Below are 22,922 nucleotides of genomic sequence, written 5' to 3' on the forward strand. Positions count from 1 at the left end.
GACTTTTGAGTTTCATGGGGCTAAATGGGATCAAAATCGAGTTTCAGGGGCAAAATGGAGCGAATTTTATGTTTTAAAGAGTAAAGTGGCGACTTTTGAATTATAAGAGCAAAGTAATATTAAAATCGAATTTTAGGGAGCATGGCTAAAAATAAGTCTTCATAATACCATTGTATATAAAAAATTTGGATCGTACGGCTTTGAATAGTACGGCTCCGTGTAAAATTTGGGTACGCAATTCTGTCATTTTGGTTTTGGCAGGCATTAAGGTTCGGTTGAGGGTGGTTATTACACAGAGAGAGAAAAAAGAGAGAGAAGGGGGGGGGGCAGCTTAGAGAGGGTGGAAGTGGGGAGTAAGGTCCCTGTGTGCACGATTTCCTCATTATTTTTCCACTGTGCGGGCATGCAGAGTGGGGTTTGGTGTGAGTGGCTGTTATAGAAAGAGGGAGAAAGAAGCCGTGTGATTTAGAGAGAGAGTGAGGAGTGGGCATGTTGAACAAGTGCAAGTTAGGGTCGTTTGTACGGGGTCTTTGATTGGGTCAGTGGAAGGGGCAAGTACGGCCCTCGTGTGCACGACTTCCTCATCTTCTTTCCACGGTGTGTCTGTATGTGGTGATTCTGTGCGAGATTTGTTGATTGACAAGATAAAAAATTGTTTTATAATATGTGATTTACTGTTTGGTTAGGTTTCAGCCAATGCTTTTGTATTTTTTTTTATATAAATCAGGGGATTTAGAGAGTGCTTTCTATGTTCTCTTTCTTTTACTGCTTTAAAGACTTCCCTATTCTCATTTTCTTTTTCTAAGTTCAGTTCTGCTATCCTCTGCATTTTTCTCTTCAATGGTGGGTTGGCTCCTTGGGTGGTATAACTGCGTTTTGTTGTTTAGTTAAGTGTAAAGTAGCAAAAGACAGAGACTTGTCTGCTGTCATTTTTATTCTTTTTGGGTTGGTTTTGTTATTCTGTGCGTTTTCCTTATCTTTGAGTGGATATTTAATGTTAGGCTTTGTGCAATTGGAGGCCCAAGAACCCAAAAAGTAGAAGGAGAGTTGGGCTCGGACAAGTTGACATCCCAGGAAGAATTAAAAATCATTTTGGCAAGGAATAGGCAGCAAGCCTATGTGAGAAGTGACACTTAGAGGGAAGCTCATCCCTAGTAAAAAAAGTACTTTTCAAGGGCATGGATAGGTAAATAAATTGTGACTCACTTTGCTCCGGAGGCCATCACCAAAAGGTGAGGCTTGGACAGTCGGGCTAGAGAGTCTATAAAAGCAACAAGGGACACAAGGAAGAAGGACACTCAACCAATCAATCAAAAAAGGGGTATAGACCTGTAAAGCAAGCACCAAGGAGGATGTCAAAAGAAATAGAAAAAAAGTCAAAGAAGAAATTGAGAAGGTAGTAAAGGTAGGCTTTATTAGGCTTGCAAATTATGTAGAGTGGTTGGCCAACATTGTACCTGTACTGAAAGCTATAACTAATGCCATTCGATGTTGTGTTGATTATAGAAATATAAACGAAGCAACTCCCAAGGATGAATGCCCTATGCCTATGGTTGACCTATCCATTGATGCAGTTGCAAACCACAAGGTTTTATCTTTTATGGATGTAAATGCTAGATATAATCAGATAAAAATGGCCAAAGAAGACATACATAAGACAACATTTAGATGCCCAGGGCATATACGAGCTTATGAATATGTTGTCACACTTAGGGCTAAAAAATGTTGGTGCTACTTATCAAGGGGTGATGAATGCTATTTTTCATGATTTGATCAGACATAGCATGGAAGTATACATTAATGACATAGTGGTGAAGTCTAGAACTGAAGACCAGCACCTAAAAGACCTCAGACAAGCCTTGCTGAGAATGAGAACCCACAAGTTGAAGATGAATCCTAGAAAGTGCACCTTTAAGGTTAGATCATGCAACTTTTTAAGGTTCTTGGTCCATCAAAGAGGGGCGGAAGTGGACAAGAACAAGGCTAGGGCTATAATGGAATCACCTCCCTCTCCCCCCCCCCCCACTAACAAAGTGCAATTTAAGAGGTTGCTAGGGAAAATTAACTTTTTGAGGATATTCATTTCTAATCTTGCAGACAAGATCCAACCCTTGACTCCTTTGTTCAGATTGAATAATCAAGACAAGTTTGAGTGGGGCCCTCAACACCAAGAGGAATTTGGTAAAGTGAAGACTTGTCTAGCCTTTCATCCAATGCTCATGCCTCCCCAGAAGAACAAGAAACCTTTGAAGCTCTACATTTCAGCATCCGAGAAATCAATTGAGAGTGTATTGGCTCAGAATAATGAAGGGGAAAGGAGCAGGCGATATACTACCTCAATAGGATCCTTACCGGGGTAGAAACAAGATATACCCCAATTGAGAAATTATGCTTGTACTTCACTGCCAGCAAATTAAGGCACTACATGTTGCCCTGCTATATCCATATAATTGCCAAAATTGATGTGATCAAGTACATGCTGTCCAAGCCAATGCTAACTGGAAGGATTGGGAAATGGATCTTAGCTAAGCAATTGCAATTGTAAACTTCAAAGTTCGGTTTTCAATATGTACCTCAGAGGGCAGTAAAGGGACAAGCAATTACAAACTTCCTAGCTAAGCACCAAGAGTCCAATAAGGATCTCGTCAACATCCCTTAAACTTTGGAAGTAGCTAACCTCTAGATCCCACCTAGTAAAGCTCATTCAGGCAAGGAGGAACGGATACAAAGGAGAAGTCTCCCTTTTATCTTTGAGAAGGGATTTAGCCTAGATGTAATGACTAAAGAACCTGAGATAGAGGACTAGAGAACATTTATCATCCAGTACTCGAAGGACCCTTCTTTTCCCACTAGTAAGAAGATCAAACGACATGAAATTAAGTTTGTAATGTGGGATAAAACTTTGCTAAGAAAGACTCCATATGGGCTTTTGTTGAAATGCTTGGGGTCTGGAAGAATCAATAAGGGTAATGGTTGAAGTACATAATGGCATTTATGGAGCACACCAACTAGGAACAAAGATGAGGTGGTTGCTGAGAATATATGGCTACTTCTGGCCCGACATGGAAAAAGATTGTAAAACTTATGCTAGAGGTTGTGAGAAATGTCAAAGACATGAACCTCTCTAGCACACACCATTAGTGGCCTTGAATCCAGTAGTAAAGCCATGGCCTTTTAGAGGGTGGGCCATGGACTTTATTGGGCAAATATACCCAACATCCAACAAAGAACACACCTTCATAATTGTGGCAACTGATTACTTTACTAAATGGGTTGAGGCTTCAGTTGTGAGGACAATTAGTTTAGCTACTATGATGAAGTTCATTGAGACCAAAATCCTACATAGATATAGGGTGCCCGAAACGATTGTTACAGACAGAGGGCCATCATTTATTTCAAAAGAAGTAGAAGAGTTTGCAGCTAAGTTCAAGATAAAGATGATCCAGTCTAGCGCTTATTATCCTCAATTTAATGGTAAAGCATAAGCTAGCAACAAGATATTGGTGAACATTAAAAGAATGGTGGTAGATAGCCTAGAAAGGTGGCATGAGAAGTTGGGAGATACTCTTTGGGCTTATAAAACTTCAAAAAGAGCAGGAACTGGGACCACTCCTTATACATTGACATTCGGGGCAAGATGTAGTGCTGCCTATGAAGATTAATGTAAGTTCTTTGAGGCTTTGGAACCAATTTAGCCTACATAGTGATTTATTTATTTAGGCCATCTGTCAAGGAATTGAGGATTTGGATGTTACCCAAATTGAAGCTCTAAACAAGATTCAAGAAGGGAAAAAGGTTGTTGCTCAAGCTTACAACAAGAGAGTAAGACTTAAGACTTTTAAAGAAGGAGAATTGGTATAGAAAGCAATTTTGCCATTGGGAGCTCAAGTTAGAGGTTTTAGGAATTGGAGTTATACCTGGGAAGGCCCTTTTACAATTACCAAAGTATTAGACAGATGAGTGTTTTACTTGGCAGATTTAGAGGGAGATTTACAGAAACATCCAATCAATGCTAAATTTCTAAAGAAGTACCACCCAACTCTTTGGGATATTAGAGACTGTTATATTAGTGAAGTCTAATACTTAGAGAAGGGGTGAGGGCCTTTTATATGTTTGAAGCAGTTGTTTCTATTAGGAAAATGTAAATAAGTAAGTAAAATAGTGAAGCAGTAAGAGATTTTTTCATTCAATGATTGGGGAAAGTACAGAAGCCCTAAGTTAACAAATTTACATCTTTAGCCAAGCCAACTATCTTAGAATGATAAGTCTGCATGATGGTGAAAATGCAACCCGGCTCTTCTAAAGCTATATTTTTATTGGCTAACTGAGCTTCAGACTCCTCTGCTTCATGGTTTACTCTATTTGCCTCATCGATCTTCTTGTATAACTTGCTCGAGAGGGTCATCTGCTCAGCCTTCATAGCAGAAAGTTGTTCCTCTAGCTTATGGATCTCGGCAACTACCATCATTATTCGATCCTCCATGGTCGAGCCCTCCTCCACCAGCTACTGTAGAGTAGTGGAGGTCCTAGTGTGTTTTTCCTTGTAACACCTCACCATGTTGGCTTACCTTTCTACCTCAAGATGCTGATCCCTCAAAGCCCTCAGGTTTTCAAAGAAGGAGATGAAGGATTCATATTGCACCTTAGTCATTTGCTGGGCTTGACATAAATCAGTGAGAGCTCTCTTAGCATCTTGAAAAGCCTTAAGGTTGAAGGAGGTAGAAACGTTCCTCTGCATCCATTCTGTAAAGACTCTGCGTTGATCTTGAAGATGTTGAAGCTCAAAAGGGCGCATTGGGGATCTTAGCTTTGTCCTAATTTGCTCGAACTCTCTAACTAGTTTGGGTAAATAGGTTGTGGTTGGAAGAGAAGCCAGAGGGGGAGGTATCATGCCAGCACCACCAACTGCAACAACAGTAATGGTAACCTCAATAGGGATAGAATGAGAAGATTCAGCAACAACTACTTTTTTAGGTCGAGGGATTGGGATCTCTGAGACTTTAATAGCTCGAGAAGGCCAATGATGAACTACCCTACTCGCAGCAGGTTGAGAAGACATGCCCGAGCCCTCACCAGAGGCTTGTTAAAACATAAAAAAGAATAGTTAATGGAGTAATCTAGACCCAAATGAGGAAAAGATAAGATTGCAAGTATGTTTATACCTAAGAAGAGCCTTGTGTTTTGGGAGAAGGATGTGTTGCTGTAGCTTCCTTGGAAGTAATTGGTTGGCTTGCCTTAGTAGATACATGAGAAACCCTAGGACTAGTCACCTCTTAGACAACTGGTATCTCAGGGACTCAGGGTTCCCTAGCAGCTGAAGTAGGATGATTAGTAGTCTCTGTCAGGTGGGAAGACTGGTAAAGACATTAAGAAAAGCTTAAAATTAAGAACTTACAGAGGCACTGTCATCTTCTACGAAGTTGAGTATCTCTCCAGTTGTTGGATTAAATTGAGAGGTGGGGTCATTACCATTGCTGGATGAATGGAAAAAGAAGAAGGAAATGGTGCTTGTCCGACCGGAGGTGCTAGGGTGCTTCCCCTTACCTGGAAAATAGTAGAAGTAAAGTCAATGTCTAAAACTTAGAAATACAAAGTTGACGAGTTTTGAAAAGAAGAATTTTACCTTTGAAGGCTCAGCTCCAGGAGAAGAAAGATGCACAGGTTCGGGCTGGAGGTAAAAAAGGCTCGGTTTGAGAAGTCCTTTATGCTTTGGAAGCCTATTTTGGAAGACAACAGAACTAGCTAAGTACAAGAGATGAATTTTAGAAATAATTAAGTGCCCAAAGATTCAACAAAACTACCTTCAACTCCTCCAAGATCTTGGCAAGGACCTCATTGTCACTTTGCTGCCCTTTCATGCCTGCCTTCATCTCTTGAGGGGTGGAATCAAACTTTTTGCTAATAACAGGTCTTAATTAAAGGAAAAGGCAGGATCAGTTCAAAACTTAAGGAGATGAAATTAGATAAAGAAATATCAAGTTTGAATCACTTATTGGCATACTTTTGTTTTTTCTTGCCCACTTTAGTTGGGAGGGTAGAAGAAAATCTAGAGACTTGGTTCTTTTCTTGGTTGGAGTAGCTCATGGAGTAGGTGGATCATGCCTAGCTTGGGGCCTTCCCTCGGGCTTAGAATCAAAAGATTTTACAACATAAGATCTTGCCCGACAAGGAACCCTGGTCTCTACTTCGGGACCAGCTTCTGTCTCTGATTCACTTGACATTTCAGAGATGTTCCCAGTATCCTTAGGACCATGGCTAGAGTCCACCTTTTGTCTAGCTGCCTTTGCAGCAGCTTCCTGAAGAACCAAGGCATCAACAACCTTCTTTTCTGGCTCGACATCCACTTCCTCAGTGTTGCATTGGGCTGCAAGATCAAGAAAAAAGTCAGCAATCACAAACGATGAAAATATGAAGTAAAGGAAAGAGGCAACAATGTAGGTTACTTATCAGAAAAAGTGGTTTTTCTGATTGATGACCTTCTTCCAGCTTATTATTTTCTCTTAGGAAGAGACTTAAAGAAAACCTGCCTGAAGATCCTAACATGGGCTTCTCTGACATCTCCATCATACTTCCTATACAACTTTGCCTCCCACCAGGTGGTGAACAAAGACATGCACTCAAAGGTAAAGGTCGCGAGCTCCTTATGTGCTATCTTACTCATTACCTTTAAGCTATGCCTGTTTGCTCGAAATGTAGCCTCTGAAGGAGAACGAAAGCGGTAGAAGGTTCCACACTGGACTGAGTTGAAGAAGAGGATTGTGATTGCATGTCTAAACTCCAGTTGCTTACCATAGAAGTTAGGGTGGTAAACTTCCAACCCGCGTTAGTAACCCACTCGGTCGCTCCTGACTCTTCATGCCAAATCCATTTGTTGGATGCAGCTAATGAATTTCTCCTTACAGAAACAGCTGGTATCCTCCCTAAACGAATCATGAAATATCCGAGAACCAGAAATACTTCATAAGCACTGAGGCATCCCATTCGAGATTAGCTCGAGTTCTATAGATTCTAAAGAAATAAAGGCAAGCTAAGGTGGAATGGTTGGCGATGAGAGCCTTTGTCAGAATCTGGGCAGGAGCTACTCCATCTGGAAACTCCAAGTTGGCAGCCCTGAATTCTAGAAAGTACCATTAAAGTCAGAGCTGCACCATCCAGGTAGCTCCATTGACATTGGTTTCAAAGGGGTAGTCCCTTGTCATCTCATAAAGCAGATGATAGAGATGCACGCGAAAGAAGGGGCCGGTGGCGACATCGTCAAAGGAATGCAGCGCCTCAACCAAATGGACCTATTCCAGCTTTACTCATTTGGATTTGTTGGGAAGCACATGTTTATTCAACTAATATAGGAGAAAGTTCATGTGCTCATGAGCTGGGTCAGCAGTGGGTGAAGAACAGGCTAAACATCTTTTTAGCAAAAGGGATGAAGCTCGCGAAGGAGGTCCCATAGCTCTTAAAGGTGGTAGAGTTGTATTCCAAACTGGTGATAGACTGAGAAACCTTTAAGCCTTCAGTAGCAGGGTGAGAGGTTGATTACCAATCATGTGTAAAGTCTATACAGCTGCCCGATGGCCTTAAAGAAAAAAACTGAGCCATATCTAGGATGGGGGCAGTCATGGGGCCCTTTCTGAAATCGAAGGTATTGGTCCCTGTGTTCTGATATGAAATATTCTAACACTCAAATTAAAACTCTATGATTGTAGCATATGAAAGTAGGGATCGTTTTAGGCTGGGGATTAGAAGGGCTGCTAATCTAAACAAATTAAACTCTAAAATACTAAACTAGGCTTGAAAACACTAAACTAGACTCTTATGACTCAAAACTGACTCAAACTACTTAAAACAACACAAAACAAGCAAACTGACTCCAAACTAACACTATGACGAATTCTAAACTAGAAAGACTCAAAACATTAAAAGAAAACAGATTATGACTCAACTAACAAGACTTAATAAATGGGAGATTGTTTTTGACGAATTTAAAACTTAAAACAGAAACTTTGCATAAAACACTTTATAAAAAATGAATTTGGTGAATTGAAAAGGATGAAAGGCGAGTTAGATGGTCCTTTTCCACACATGACATATGCATACAAACCAATTTCCAGTTATTATTCCTTTAGACTATGAATGACAATACCCCAAGTTAACTATGATAGCACAAATTAACCATCAGATTTTTCTTAACTCATTGAATTGGATGGAATACGCATCACAACCAAATTATCTTTATCAAGTTCCCTAACTATGAAAAGCATGATAGAAAGACATATCAAAGGTCATTAAGTTCTTTGAAAACCATAAGCATTGACGAGGCATTCGTAACTATGAAAAGAATGATACTCCTGCCAATGATTTACGTAACACAATCATGACTAGTGACTTCTACTACTTATGAATATAAGTTCATAACGATTTGGTGAAACTCCCTTATACTCTAGCATCAAATTCATGCATGCAAATTAAGTGTTGACCCTCAGTCTACATACATAAACAAGTTTTGATAACTCAAATAAGCAAATCACATTCAAGACTCAAGAAACAATAACTGGATGTAATCAATTCATATAAAATGCTCCAACAATCCAACGTCTTGAATGGCAAGCACGGCTCCAGGGGTTTCCTCTCCTATCTTCTTGCAAAGCTGCATCACTAGAAGGATGAATGTGTATGAGGGATGTATGGGATGAATTTGTGGTGAATGGTGGGTTTGAATTGTGGTTTCTGAGTGTTGCTATTAGGACTCCAAATCATCCAGGAATAAGGATACTTCTAATCAGATTCCAGGGAGGAAAAAAATTAATATGTTTAGATGGATTAGGTTAGATTACAATCGTGCATGTTGAATTGTCATCAGAAAATTGTTACATTCCATCAACCAAGCATGCCTTTTGTAACTTTTATCGGTGAACGTAGTGGTTTGAAATTGGAGTTATCTCTGAGGGCGAAATGGATGTTGAGGAAGGGTTGTCAAGGCTACTTAGCTCATGTAGTAATGACTGAGGAGACTCCAGCTCTTGTGGAAGACGTTCGAGTAGTTAGACAATTTCTTGATGTTTTTCCCGACGATTTACAAGACCTACCATTGGATCGTGAAGCGGAGTTCACTATCGACCTAATTTCTGAAGGATTATTTTGTTATTTTGTGAAAACATGTTCATTTAAGCAACATCAATAAGCATGCAATTAACAATTAAAGGCGGAATCATGCTAGCATGCGCTTAAAAACAAAACATTAACCAAGAAATTCAAAGCCTAGTAGATTGGTGAACCAAAACTCAACTCAAAACAAAGTGAGTTGAAATTGTACCTTTGTAGATTCCTCTTTGCATAAGCAAAGGCTAATCACCCAAAGAGAGGGCCTTCATTCCTTGCATAATAAATCTATGGATTTAGATGGATGAATAGGTTTCTCCAAGTTCCCAAAATAGGGAACCTCTAAGTCTCTTCACCAACGAGAGATTGGAGAATAAATGAGTGACCTTGGAGTAGTGGGATTGCAAGATGCACCCCCAAGGTGGCCGGCCTCTTTAGAGAGAAATGGAGAGACATGTTCTCTCCAATTTTCTCCAAAACAAACCCTTAATGAATTTTGGCTATAAAGTCATATTTATACCTTTATTCATTTGAGTGGCAAACTTGTAAATAAGTCCAAATTCACTACCCTAAACAATATGGCCGGCCATTAGGATATTTTGGACTAATTGGGCCTTTGTGAATCATTATTCATTAAGTTGTCATACAACTTAAGTTAATGGGCTTGACGTTCGAAGCCCATTGGGCCTTAAGGTCCAAAACTATCCCGAGGTCTTTAACGAACTTATTCGTTTGATTAATTAACATATTAATTAATCCTTGCCATAAATAAATGATTAAACCATTTAATCATTCTTACTCATCTCCATTGTTTCTTCAATCTCCACCTTACACGGTGTGCGATCCATTAGGTTCCTTTTAGCGAGGCAGTGGGCGATTAAAACCATTTTACATCGATTGTGAATTGAAACTTACTTTCAATTCTCCCTTTAGTGATTACACACGTTTAGGGCTTCCACAAACCATGACTGACACCTTGCAGCATATCATGGTTACCCAAGTTAATCAGAAGAGGTAGAGAAAACCTATTCAGTTTGGGATTACAAATGCAATACGGTCTTTCTCTAATACAATACTCTTGACCACATTGTTTGGTTTGATAGTTTATTTATTCATGTCTACTATCCAATGTGATTCGTGTGCTTATATGATTACCTTGAATGTGATTTAGAACGACTTTTCTAAATCTCATTCATACTCTGGCCAGAGATTCTAAATCATATCATAGAGTATTCTCCCTCAAACAGTTTGAAGGTTAGAGATCCCTTGTTGCGCATTCACTTGCCTCCATGGCTAAGTGGCTTAACCCCAACGATGCCATGGACACCCCGATGGGGTGACTTTGACATAATCAAAGATCAAGGACTTAACCACAAGACAACTGTGATGCCTCAGGTCAAAGGACTACTTTGCATTATCCCAACCATGAGTTCTCATGTGACATGAGTATGAGAACTCTTCGTTGATCGCGTTCAGTGAACTCATTCTCTACTGAGCACCTACGTACTTGTCTTGATGTCACACACACCAATGACTCGAGACTAGTCACTCTCCCTGAGAGAAGACATAGCACGTACCGATCTTGACGGACTGTCAATGCCCAATTGGCAATCCTATGATCAGGAACATTTAGGATGTGTCTACGAAAGAATGGTCTCATGAATCTAACTTCATTAGATTACATTCTCCTAATCACATATTCCTTGGACTTTATCGTTTAAGCATATAACATTTATATAAGACGGCTCAAACAATAATTTTTGCCCTTTATATTAAACTAGATTAGTTTAACATGTGAAATGTCCGTAAAGCATCATCACATGATTGGTTTTAGGGCACATTTCCAACAATCTCCCACTTGCACTAGAGCCAATCAGCTTGGTCATCAGTGATGATACCTCTTCTGTAGTCATTTCATAAATGGCTGAGTAGTAGGCCTAGACAATGGATATCTATATGTTATCCATAGAAGCAACCTTGAGAATATCGACGTCACCATTATACATGATTCTCAATCATGTGGTTCAGTCTCTCATTTGAGTGCGGACCTTGATGAGACCCTGATTCCCTGGCTTGAGCTATCGCCCCATTAGTGTCATAGTGTCGATACACTAGATACACTTTCTGGTTGAAACCGAATAGAGAGTTCATAAATGAACTTTCTCATCCAAACAACATTGTTGTAAACTTCTATATATGGCAATATATTTTGCATTCATAATGGAACACACTAAAGTCATTACTTTAATGTTTCCATCCAAATATCTCTTTATTCATAATAAAGAGATATATGTTTATCTCTTCATTCATAATGAAGAAACATCCAATGATGGATTAGATTCATAATCTAATACATTTACGCTTCCATTACGTTACTCTAATTCTTCCTCGATCTTTGAGGAATTATCCTTTAGTATTTCTTAAATACTTAAGGACTCACTTGACAGTTGCCATGGTTCTGATCCTGGGCTTGCACTGATATCGTCTTGTACCATTCTAGGTACAACTCATATCAATGTTTTTCATACAATATGAAATACATAAATCACCTTTATGCGTATGCATAAAGGATTCTATTTACGCATTATTTCTTTGGGAGTCAAAAGGGCACGTTCCCTTTGAGAAGGGCAACTTCCTAGTCTCACTAGAGTTGTTCTTCTAATTAAAGTTTATCATCATATGAGAAACTTCCTAGCATCTTTTGTCTATCATTAGGGATTGATATAATCAAATTATATCCTAAAATCTATCAATATAGATTTCCATCCCATGTATATAGATTATGTCTCCCATATACATTCTATCTTTATAGAATGTTTAAAGTCATAACTTTAACGAATGTTTAAAGTCATAACTTTAACGAAGAAGTATTCATTTCATTTCCAAAATTAACATATCATATATATATTTAAATTTTAGGAACATGATTAACTCCCACTAATCTTTTGTAAACCTAGTAAACAAAAGATTCATTTACATCTTTATGAGAAAGCAAACGATTTGACCTTTCTCTCATAAGACGCTTATAGCTCCCACTAGCTTGCTAAGATCCATGATGGATGGATCTCTACAACTTACATGTCTTGTGATTCATAGTTTTAGACATATATTATCAAGACTATCTTAATAATGGTTTCGAAAACCCAAATTATGTCCAAACATTGAATCACCATTTAGTTGTAGCTAGCAATCTTCGAATTAATTGAAACTAAGACTACGTCAAAGATGGTTCCTTCAAAGTCAACCATTCTCTTTGATTGTAGTCACCTTAAGCTACCAATTAGCTTATAAAGGTTTCATTATTTCGGGTCAAATGGTACTTTACCATTTCCTTAAGTATATATCATATATATACACTCAATGTAGTCATAAGGATTTTCATTCTTATTTCTTTCGAATTAAGAGGTGCAACTCTATGACATAGTCATAAAGTTCAAACCATTCAACTGAGACGGTTTATAAATCCTTCTCGACTACCTTGGAGCTTTTGGTATAGGAACTAGGTTGTTTATATTTGTTGATTACTTTCTTGTCTCTCAAAGAACCCATTCTTTGAGTTCTATCTCTTGTTCATTTGCTTTTAGGCAAATCACATTGTAGGATTACAATGAACTACCCAACAAAACAACATTTGTTAGTTGGTTTATAGAAGCGATATCCAAAAGTTAATTTAAGGATATCCTACAAGATTGTTATCAAACAAATATTGCTTATTAGCACACAACCCCAAATCTTAACATGCTTGAGATTTGTCTTTCTTTCCAACTACATCTTATGGAGTCATGAAAATATTGGAAGATCTTCTAATTTACAATCATATTGTTTTTAGAAGTATATATCCTATATATGGGTAATAGATAACATCTAACGAACTAAATCTTATTCGAGTTCGTTCTTCTCCTAATGGAGAAATACATTATCTTATGATGCTATTTTTCCTTGATATCTTTCAAGGAAACTCATCTAAAGTGTTACCTTTCCTTGGATCAAATCTAAGGAGGTAAATACTTTAGATGTCTTACTCATCTACTTACATTTCTTGAATTCTTTGAAACATTTTGCAAAGTATTCGGACTTGTGTTTATTCAAAATAAACTATAGTCCAACCGAGAGTGATCTTCGGTGAATGTTATCCAACATGAGTAGTATTATGTTGTGGACAAGTGCCACTAACATCTAAGTGAATTAACCTCAACAACTTTGTGATTCTTTATTCTTTCCAAAAGAATGAAGATTCAAACATTTTGCCTCTATACAATTTTAACAAGAAGGCATTGGATCCGGATCTAACGATCCAAAGTATCCATCTATGACTAACTCGTAATTTATGTTTTAGAGGTATCACAACTTTAGTTGGGATTAGTCACTACCTTTCAACCTTTTTGGGTTTTAAGCATCATTATATTCTAAACAGTTAACACCACCATATTATCTCTACTATAGAGACAATCAATTAGATTACTATAATCCAATCATTGATTAATAAAGAACAATGTTTTGTCAAACAAAACATTCATCCATCTCTACTATAGTGACGGAATTAAATTCCTTAAAATTGGAATGTAAAGACAATCTTTGGTTTTTCCAATTTCTTTGGTAGTTCATATGAGGAAGTAAGTACCATCTGCTTTCGCAGAAATCTATATTTTATTCACTTTCCGAATGTGAAGTACTTTCTCTTCTCTCAGTAATCTTCTACTTCTTATTAGCCATACTTTTACAACGATTGTAAAACATAGTTACTAATACGGAATCAAGCATTCAAGTAGAAGAACCAACTGTTTTGAACTATTCAAGAACAATTTACAACACCTTCGAAAGGTGTGTTCTTGACACTTGCAAGACATTTCTTGCAAATACCCCTTCCAATGTCCATCCTTTCATAAAGAAAGTTTGTTCCCTTGGAGTTATTTCGCTTTCTTCATTTGACTTCTCCTTTGACTACAATAGTCATGGTCCCTAAACTCCCACTATCTCTCTTGAAACTTATTTCAATTGTGTTATACACATCAAACATTTTGGAGAGCATGTGTTTATTGTTCACTACATAGTTTACAATAAACTTAGTGAACCATAAGGATAGGCACACAAAGGTGAAGTCCTTGCCTAGTTTCCGTCTCGTTAAGTGGTTTATCACTTCAACACTCAATGATTCAAAATCATCATAAGTCCATGTTGATGGACTATTTTTGTCAACCAACCATTATGTTCTAAACATAATTACAAACTTTCAAGAGTTGTTCAAGGCAACTCTCATTTCTTCATACAACAATTTGTAAGTGAAGAATCATGGCACATTAAGTGTCCATGCCTTTGTGCTTTCTTCTCAAGTTCCTTGTTCATGTAACAAAGAAACAAGCACTAAGTGTTTGCATTGACTAAGAGTTGTTCAAAGCAACTCCTATTTCTTCATACAACGATTTATAAGTGAAGAACTAATAACACTAAAAGTGTCATTTTCTTTATGCTAATCTTCGTAAGTTCCTTTGTTCATTTAACAAAGGATTAAGCATTGGTTGTTTGTGTTGTCCTCTTCATGATAGACTTTTCTAACATGTTCTTCCAATGATACATTATCATTAGGAAGATTGTGAGGATGAGACTACTTAGATACATATACAATCCATTTAAGACAATCTTTGGGATTGTGGTACCAAGTCCGGAAACTAAAACATTCGGTTTTATTTTGTCAAGTGTTGGATAGCGTTTGCAAATATATTGGTAAACAAATACATAACGAATATAAATTGATTGATTTTAAGCCATTTGATTCGGGTCTTTAAATCAAATAGCACCACCCACTATTTTTGGCAAATTCCATATCCCTCATTGGAATTCGAGAGTTTTGGATGAAACTCTTAGTAGGTTATGGGAGACTCACTATTACCAAGCCCACCTCATAATGATATGATGTTGGCTAGCATTAATAATAATGAGAGAGTACACTTACTCATTTGCAACTAATGCAAGTACCCATCTTATTTGGCCTCTAGAGAATGTCACCTCACAATGATATGATGTTGGCTCCATTGCACTTAGTTAAGTCATTCCCACCATGCTTAGTTCGTGAAGGGGTTCAAGAATAGCCTCACGATGATACAATGTCGGCCATCCTCGTTGCCTACACTAACCTCATCATATGTTTATGGATTCCTCCTGAGTATAAGCATGCACTTTGTACTCCCCCATGATAGGGTGAAGCCGGTGTACAAGTCATAAACGATTGGAGCCACCACGGTGGAAGGCCTACGAAAGACTGTTCAAAGCACTCTCACGCTTATCAACTTAATAATCGTTTGGTTGAGGGTTTTAGGTCTCATCACATACAAATATTCAATTTTAATCTCTATTAAAACAATTTTGGTCCTATTACAACTATTGGTCCATATAATTGTTTTAGTTGTATATAATACTCCCACTATGCTTATAAAACGGTTTTTAAAGCAAGAGTATATGATACTACTAACATAAACCTTTGCATTCATTTTATGGACTATATAGTTGCCTTAGGGCCTTAGGATGACTATGAACCTTTGTTTAGATTCAACACGAGCCTTGTGTTGAATCTCGGTCTAGGGATGGTGATTGATTTTAGTTACGCATTTAATCACATTAAGGCGTGTTGTCTTAGGGCGTTGGACCCAACTACTTCATTTTCATGCATATCAAATAAAGCAAGAAAGAAGTACTTCAAAGTAAAGGTGAGCTTATGCTCATTACAACATTTGCATAAAACAAATTACTTTAAAGTAAAGAAGAGCTTAAGCCCTTTTACAACATTTGATCAAATCAAATTACAACCAAAATTAATCTACACATTCCCATGGTTCAAACAAATTTGAAACGGCCTTTCACATAGCTCAATTATATTAGGCTTAGGTTCATAATCACCCTTTAATTAATTAACACTTTAACTAATTAAATTGAATGCAACATTTTCATTTGGTTTTTGTATCCATAAAATTGATTTAAATGGAGCTAAACAAAATGAAAATCCAATTCTCATTTAAAGAGACAAAACAATTTTGTTCTCTACCTAATTTGGGCCATCATGCAATAACCACAACTTATTTGGGCTATAAAGCAATTAACCTCAACTTTTGGGCTATATTGCAAAACTTTTGGGGTACTTTGTAAAGACACAAAAGTCCACTACTTCATGTAATTACAATAGAACCCAAAATTTAATCAATGCAAAAACTTCATTAAAGGATCAAAACAATTTGTCCTTTAGCGTTTTTGGACCTTAACGTAAAAACGTAAACTTTTGGGCCAAAGTGCAAATACACAAAAGTATCAAAACTTTATGTAATTGCATAAAAGCCCCAAAAGTACCCCACTTGATAAGGTGGCCGGTTTTGGAGACCAAAGAGAGTGATGTGTGTGTTGATTTGTAGTTTGACATAAAGCATGCAAGTGGTGTGTGTGAAAGGAAATTAATCCTTTCACACCCACCAATATGACACACCCCGTCCCGAAGGAGGGCGTGCTGGCCGTCACGTGAGAGTGACGTAACCATTTACACAGTTCGGAAGCTTTAAAAAAATTTCCAATTACTAAGATAACACACTCGAGGGTGAGTCCTACTTTTGTGAATTCTGTCAGAACACCGTTGGATTCCTCGTGGCCACCAAAGCTCTGCTAACTTGAACCTGGAGGGGCGCAAAACAAAATTGAGTGGGTCAGTAAAACAAAGTTTTTCGAAAACTTTTCATTTAAAACATTTCTAACCCCTCACCGTAAAACCTGTATACTTTCCCAGAAAATAGCATATATATAAACATATATATAAGCAAAAATCTCAAATCTCAAACCTTTAACACTTTTCAGAAAAATATATATATATATATATAAAACCATATGAAATCTCAAAACTTGAATTCCAAATCTTTAACATTTTTCAAGAAAAACATGTCATGCCATAAATCAAAATATAAATCAGGTGAAATAAGGAATCAATCGGAGACCCTGCAGTTGGTCCTATACGATTAATTCAATAACTCAATATCTCACTAAGCCGGAGTCACCACAGTGACCTATACGGCCCTACTCTGCACATCACTCGGAACTACGTAAGGTAGTCTATACGATGAAAGGTGTAAAAATACGCTCTAGTGCTTCTCTCATCATATCATCAGCGCGCATAACTAAGGTCACCCACTAGTCGGAATCACGCCTAGTGATCTATACGACTTGCATGTCGGAACCCTCACATGGTCTGTACGACATCCACCTACTTGGATCCAAGGCGAGCGTGCGGTGTGGTGAATAAAATAAGCACTAACACCTAGGGTGCAGGTATGAGCTTAAACATCTTATCAACAATCAATTAAATGAATAATGAACTCACCTGACTTACCTGTGCCTCCACCGCACCATGCAACATGTATGCATCATATATCAATCATATAACTCATACGAAATTCACATTTTTCAAATAATTCTATGCATGGCATTTTTAAAACATATTTTCATATAAATTCATTTTCTGGGAAAAATCAATAGTATAAAGGTAGTACAAAAACAAAACTGCCCACTCACCTGGAGTTCGCCCAACAACTCCCTAGCACCGTACATCAAGGCGTCTTGACGATCAATGCCTAGAACAATAATCAAATCCAACCTTAGATATCATACCGATAGAATACATAACTTATATAAGACACGTCCCTACGTAGTTCGATCCAGATGATCTGCAACTCAGATTTCAAATCCGTAACTTCCAGAGGTCCACAATATACCTCTAGGACAACATCCTAAAATTTCATTACCATCCAACGGTCGGATCTCCGTCAATTTCCAAAACTAAGTGACGGTTAACATTCTATTTTATGAACTTACAACTCCAATTCCGGAAGATCCGTAAATCGGATTCCCAATCCGTAAGTTCCTATAATCCTCAAATATTACGTATTACAACGTATCAAAGTTTGGTGACGATCCAACGGTCGGATCGTCAATTCACATTTTCACCTAACCACGAATCGTAACCAACTTAGGTTCAATTATTCAATTTACGTCCATCAATTACCAAAACTGAACCTATAACCTTAATCACAAGCTAATAATGACATTGGCGGGCCATTGGCCACGCGCCGCCGCGGGTGGCGGTTGGCCGCCCCGGCTCGCCGGAAAATTCAACTATTTCCAAAAATTACTAAAATTTGCAGATTTGAAGATCTCAATGAGTAGAACAACTTTCATACCTGAGGCCAAGGCCAATTTGGCCTGGAAGTGCTTCAATTTCACCAAAACCGTGAAGAACCCTAGAATTTGGTGTTTCCAATTCGACCTTCAAACTTGTTCCAACGCCTCAATTACCTCTTGGGCTTTGTTTTAGGTCCTAAAGGAATGCTAATGGTGTTAGTAATTGAAAGAAAACATTTCAAAATTTGGAGAATTTAAACAAAAGGGTCGCGGCACCCGTAGGGGTGTTCTTCGCGAAATCACAACAAAATTCAATGATTCTTGGGGTGAAACGTGAAGAGGGAAGGCCTAGATGATGATTGGGAGTGGTACCTTGATTCAATTCGTCGGAAAATTGGACGAAAATGGCGAAAACCCGCCGATTGGAAGTCGCGGGTTGCGCGGGTATACGGGTTGGGGAAAACCCATTTCTTCCTTCTCTCCTCCGCTTCTCGCCCTCTCTCCTTTCCTCCTTTCCTTCCTCTAGTTGGTCAGCTTCTCCCTCTCTCTTCTCCCCATTCGGTCTCTCCTCCTTCTTCTCCGATTGGGCAGCTTTGCCCAATCCCTCTTCTTTTCTGTTTTCTTCTCACGCACACACACACACACAAAACTTTCTCTCATCCCAACCATCCATTTCATTCATCATTAAATCTGGGCCGTCCATTTTCATAAAAGAATTTCTATATTTTACTAAAATTATAATTCCTTAAAATCCCAACTTCAAACTTTAATAACTTCTTCGATATAACTCCAAATCACGAACCGTCTGCGCTCACGCGTCCGTAACGACGAGTACTACGGGGATATATCAAGAAAACAAATCTTAGATGGCACGACATGGTGATTAACCTCGAATAATGCACGTACCTTCAAAGGGCATTTTTGTAAAATCCTTTATGAAAACTTTAAAAATTCTTAAAATTAGGGACGGGCTGTCACAATCTACCCACCTTAAAGAAATTTCGTCCCCGAAATTTACACAATCTTTACAATCCAGCAATATCCATAAAACAGCCCGAAACACAACTCTCTCATTCGATTCTCTGACTTTCAAGTAGTTTCTTCCACTGAAAGATTCCTCCATAAATTTTCACCAAACTCAGAGTCTTGAATATCATCCGTCCCCAATTCTAACAATTTCGAAACACAAGACATAGCTTTCCACAGCCTTATGGCGTTACTCTAGGGAACAAACTGAAGGGACCAACATACCCAAGAAGTTTAACAGATCCCAATCTCCTTTTTCCATAAAACAAATAAATAACTGTTGCGCTTATCTGGAAAGGTTGATGTTCTCATACTGAAGTAACATACGCTGACGTCACAAGTCGATCAATTATTATTCAAATTCCAACCTAACTATTTTGTATACGAGGAAGCTTGTCCACGAAATCCATAGTAATATTCTCCCATTTCCGCCGTGGAATGGGAAATGACTACATTATTCCAAAAGACTTATTTCTTTCTGCTTTAACCTGATGACTGATGATACGCCTACTAACATACTTCGCCATTCCTCTTTTCATACCCGTCAATAGTACATGAACGAATGGTATGATAAATCTTAGTACTTTCGGGATGCATTGTAGAAGTGGAATAATGTACATCGTCAAAATTGCTTTCTTTAATTCCACACCATTAGGCATAAACACTTTGTTCCCTTGCATAAGCTTGTCATCTGATTCTCTAACTCTAAGGTCTTTCTTTTTCCCGTTATTCCTTGCTTTAAATAAATTCTTGAATTTCTTCGTCAAACGCTTGAGTCTCGAGTACGATCTACCAAATGGGTCCAACTTGGAAATTAGCAAATAAGGCTTCTTCTCGATTTTTCGATACCCAACTTTACTCCAGTAGATTTCAAATCCACAAGAAGATGAACATAGCAAGTGTACCAAGCATTAATTCTCACTGGGGTCTTCCTACTAAATGCATCAGCCACAATATTAGCTCGACCACCCTAGTCGCACAATCATAATCACTAAGCAACTCAATCCACCTTTGTTGCCTAAGATTAATATCTCTCAGCGTAAACATATATTGGAGACTCTTATGATTCATTAAAATCTTGCATTTCTCACCAATAATATAATGTCTCCATAACTTCAAAGTAAGAATGATAGCCGCCAATTCCAAATCACACGTAGGGTAATTCATCTTATGAGATCCCAATGGCCATGAAGCATAGGCAATCATCCTACCATGCTGCATCAACGCGCATTCAAGAACATTCAAAGAAGTATTACTATAGACCACATAATTACCACTATCGTCTGGGAGTGTGAAAACAGATGCATGAGTGAGGGAATACTTTACTTGCTGAAGCTCTACTCATAATTTTTCATCCCACTCAAACTTAACCTCTTTTCTCATCAATCTCGCCAAGGGCGAAGCAATAATTAAAATCTTGGACGAACTATCGACAATATCCTGCTAATCCGAGAAAACTCTTAACCTCAGTCACAGTTCGCAATTGTTCCAAATTCTCAATCGTTGCTACTCTTTTAAGAATCCATTTGAATACCTTAAGTAGATATAATTAATTTATCCAACATTAGCATTTGCTAAACTTAGCATACATCAACGTTCCCTCAATCTTTGCAACACCAACTTTAAATATCTAGCATGCACTGCTCTAATCTTATCAATCTCGTCAATGGCAAACAATAACAACCCGGTCCAGATATCACTGGAATACTTCCTTCAGCAAACTCATAAAAGTAGCAGGTGCATTCGTCACTCCGTATGGCATCCTAACTTGAAATGGCCATAACGAGTCCTGGATTCAGTCTTATGAACATCCTCACTGTTAATCTTCAACTAATATCATTCAGACCTCTAGTCAATCTCAGAAAGTACCCAGGCGCCTTAGAGCTGATCAAATAATCATCAATACACAACAATGGATAACAGCTCTCAATCGTTACCCGATTCAATTACCTAATATCAATGCCTAGCCTTAATGTCCACTTTCTTCCTCACAAATAAACCGAAGCTTTTCCAATGTGATATGTTAAGGAAGACTGTTGGGTAACAACTGATCTCAGGGACAATTCATACCTCTATGTCCCATCCGTCCACATGAACACATTCACTGATTCCCACACTCTCCAAAGTGTCTAATATTATACCTATGGCACAAAGGTACATTTCCCTTACTCGAGTCACCTTGTCTTTAAGATCTGGGATCACCCGTAAATCTATCACTTCGCCTCAGACCAGTGGCATTAAAACCTCAGCTGGAAGAATTAGTTCTAACTTCACTTCTTTTGAAGCTCTGAGTCTTTCGACGTCCTTGATATGACGAATATTTAACTTTATCGTCTTATTCTGATTCTCATTCTTTTCTTATTCCTCTTTACTCTCGCTGATCATATTCTCAAAGTCTTTAAAGCCCAACAACATCTCGTAAACTCTTGGTAAAAAGTACAATGAATTGTGGTCGCCAAAGAACGTCACTTCTTCTTATTATCCAGCCAAAAACGACATAACACCTCGACCGGATTAGTAACAACATCCGAATGGAAACAAGGCAAGTCTGTATTCAAATTTAACTTATAACCAGTCTCAAGGTTCCTTTAGATAATAGACTGAATCACAATGGCAATAGTTCCCCCCCAAACTACTATATCAGGGAATTTAGGCTCATCCGAACTACGTGGCTCGCTACGAGGCGGTATAGTTCTGACAGAAAACACTAGGAAATTCTCAAGATGTCCAGAATTGCAACCTAGGCTCTGATACCAACTGACACACCCCGTCCCGAAGGAGGGCGTGCTGGCCGTCACGTGAGAGTGACGTAACCATTTACACAGTTCGGAAGCTTTAAAAAAATTTCCAATTACTAAGATAACACACCCGAGGGTGAGTCCTACTTTTGTGAATTCTGTCAGAACACCGTTGGATTCCTCGTGGCCACCAAAGCTCTGCTAACTTGAACCTGGAGGGGCGCAAAACAAAATTGAGTGGGTCAGTAAAACAAAGTTTTTCGAAAACTTTTCATTTAAAACATTTCTAACCCCTCACCGTAAAACCTGTATACTTTCCCAGAAAATAGCATATATATAAACATATATATAAGCAAAAATCTCAAATCTCAAACCTTTAACACTTTTCAGAAAAATATATATATATATATAAAACCATATGAAATCTCAAAACTTGAATTCCAAATCTTTAACATTTTTCAAGAAAAACATGTCATGCCATAAATCAAAATATAAATCAGGTGAAATAAGGAATCAATCGGAGACCCTGCAGTTGGTCCTATACGATTAATTCAATAGCTCAATATCTCACTAAGCCGGAGTCACCACAGTGACCTATACGGCCCTACTCTGCACATCACTCGGAACTACGTAAGGTAGTCTATACGATGAAAGGTGTAAAAATACGCTCTAGTGCTTCTCTCATCATATCATCAGCGCGCATAACTAAGGTCACCCACTAGTCGGAATCACGCCTAGTGATCTATACGACTAGCATGTCGGAACCCTCACATGGTCTGTACGACATCCACCTACTTGGATCCAAGGCGAGCGTGCGGTGTGGTGAATAAAATAAGCACTAACACCTAGGGTGCAGGTATGAGCTTAAACATCTTATCAACAATCAATTAAATGAATAATGAACTCACCTGACTTACC

General features: G+C 38.2%; 1 long non-coding RNA gene across 1 annotated transcript; it reads right to left on the reverse strand.

Moving 5' to 3' along the window:
• Window positions 1-16,561: 16,561 nt before the first annotated feature.
• On the reverse strand, window positions 16,562-18,810 carry LOC139188245 (uncharacterized). The gene is made up of 4 exons (XR_011571556.1): window positions 18,613-18,810; window positions 18,300-18,436; window positions 17,635-17,693; window positions 16,562-16,745 (listed from the first exon to the last, which is right to left on the reverse strand). It is a non-coding gene; the product is annotated as an uncharacterized lncRNA (long non-coding RNA).
• Between the last annotated feature and the right edge of the window lie 4,112 nt (window positions 18,811-22,922).

This window comes from Malus domestica, chromosome 09, assembly GCF_042453785.1.
Source record: "Malus domestica chromosome 09, GDT2T_hap1".
Classification (NCBI taxonomy): Eukaryota; Viridiplantae; Streptophyta; class Magnoliopsida; order Rosales; family Rosaceae; genus Malus; species Malus domestica.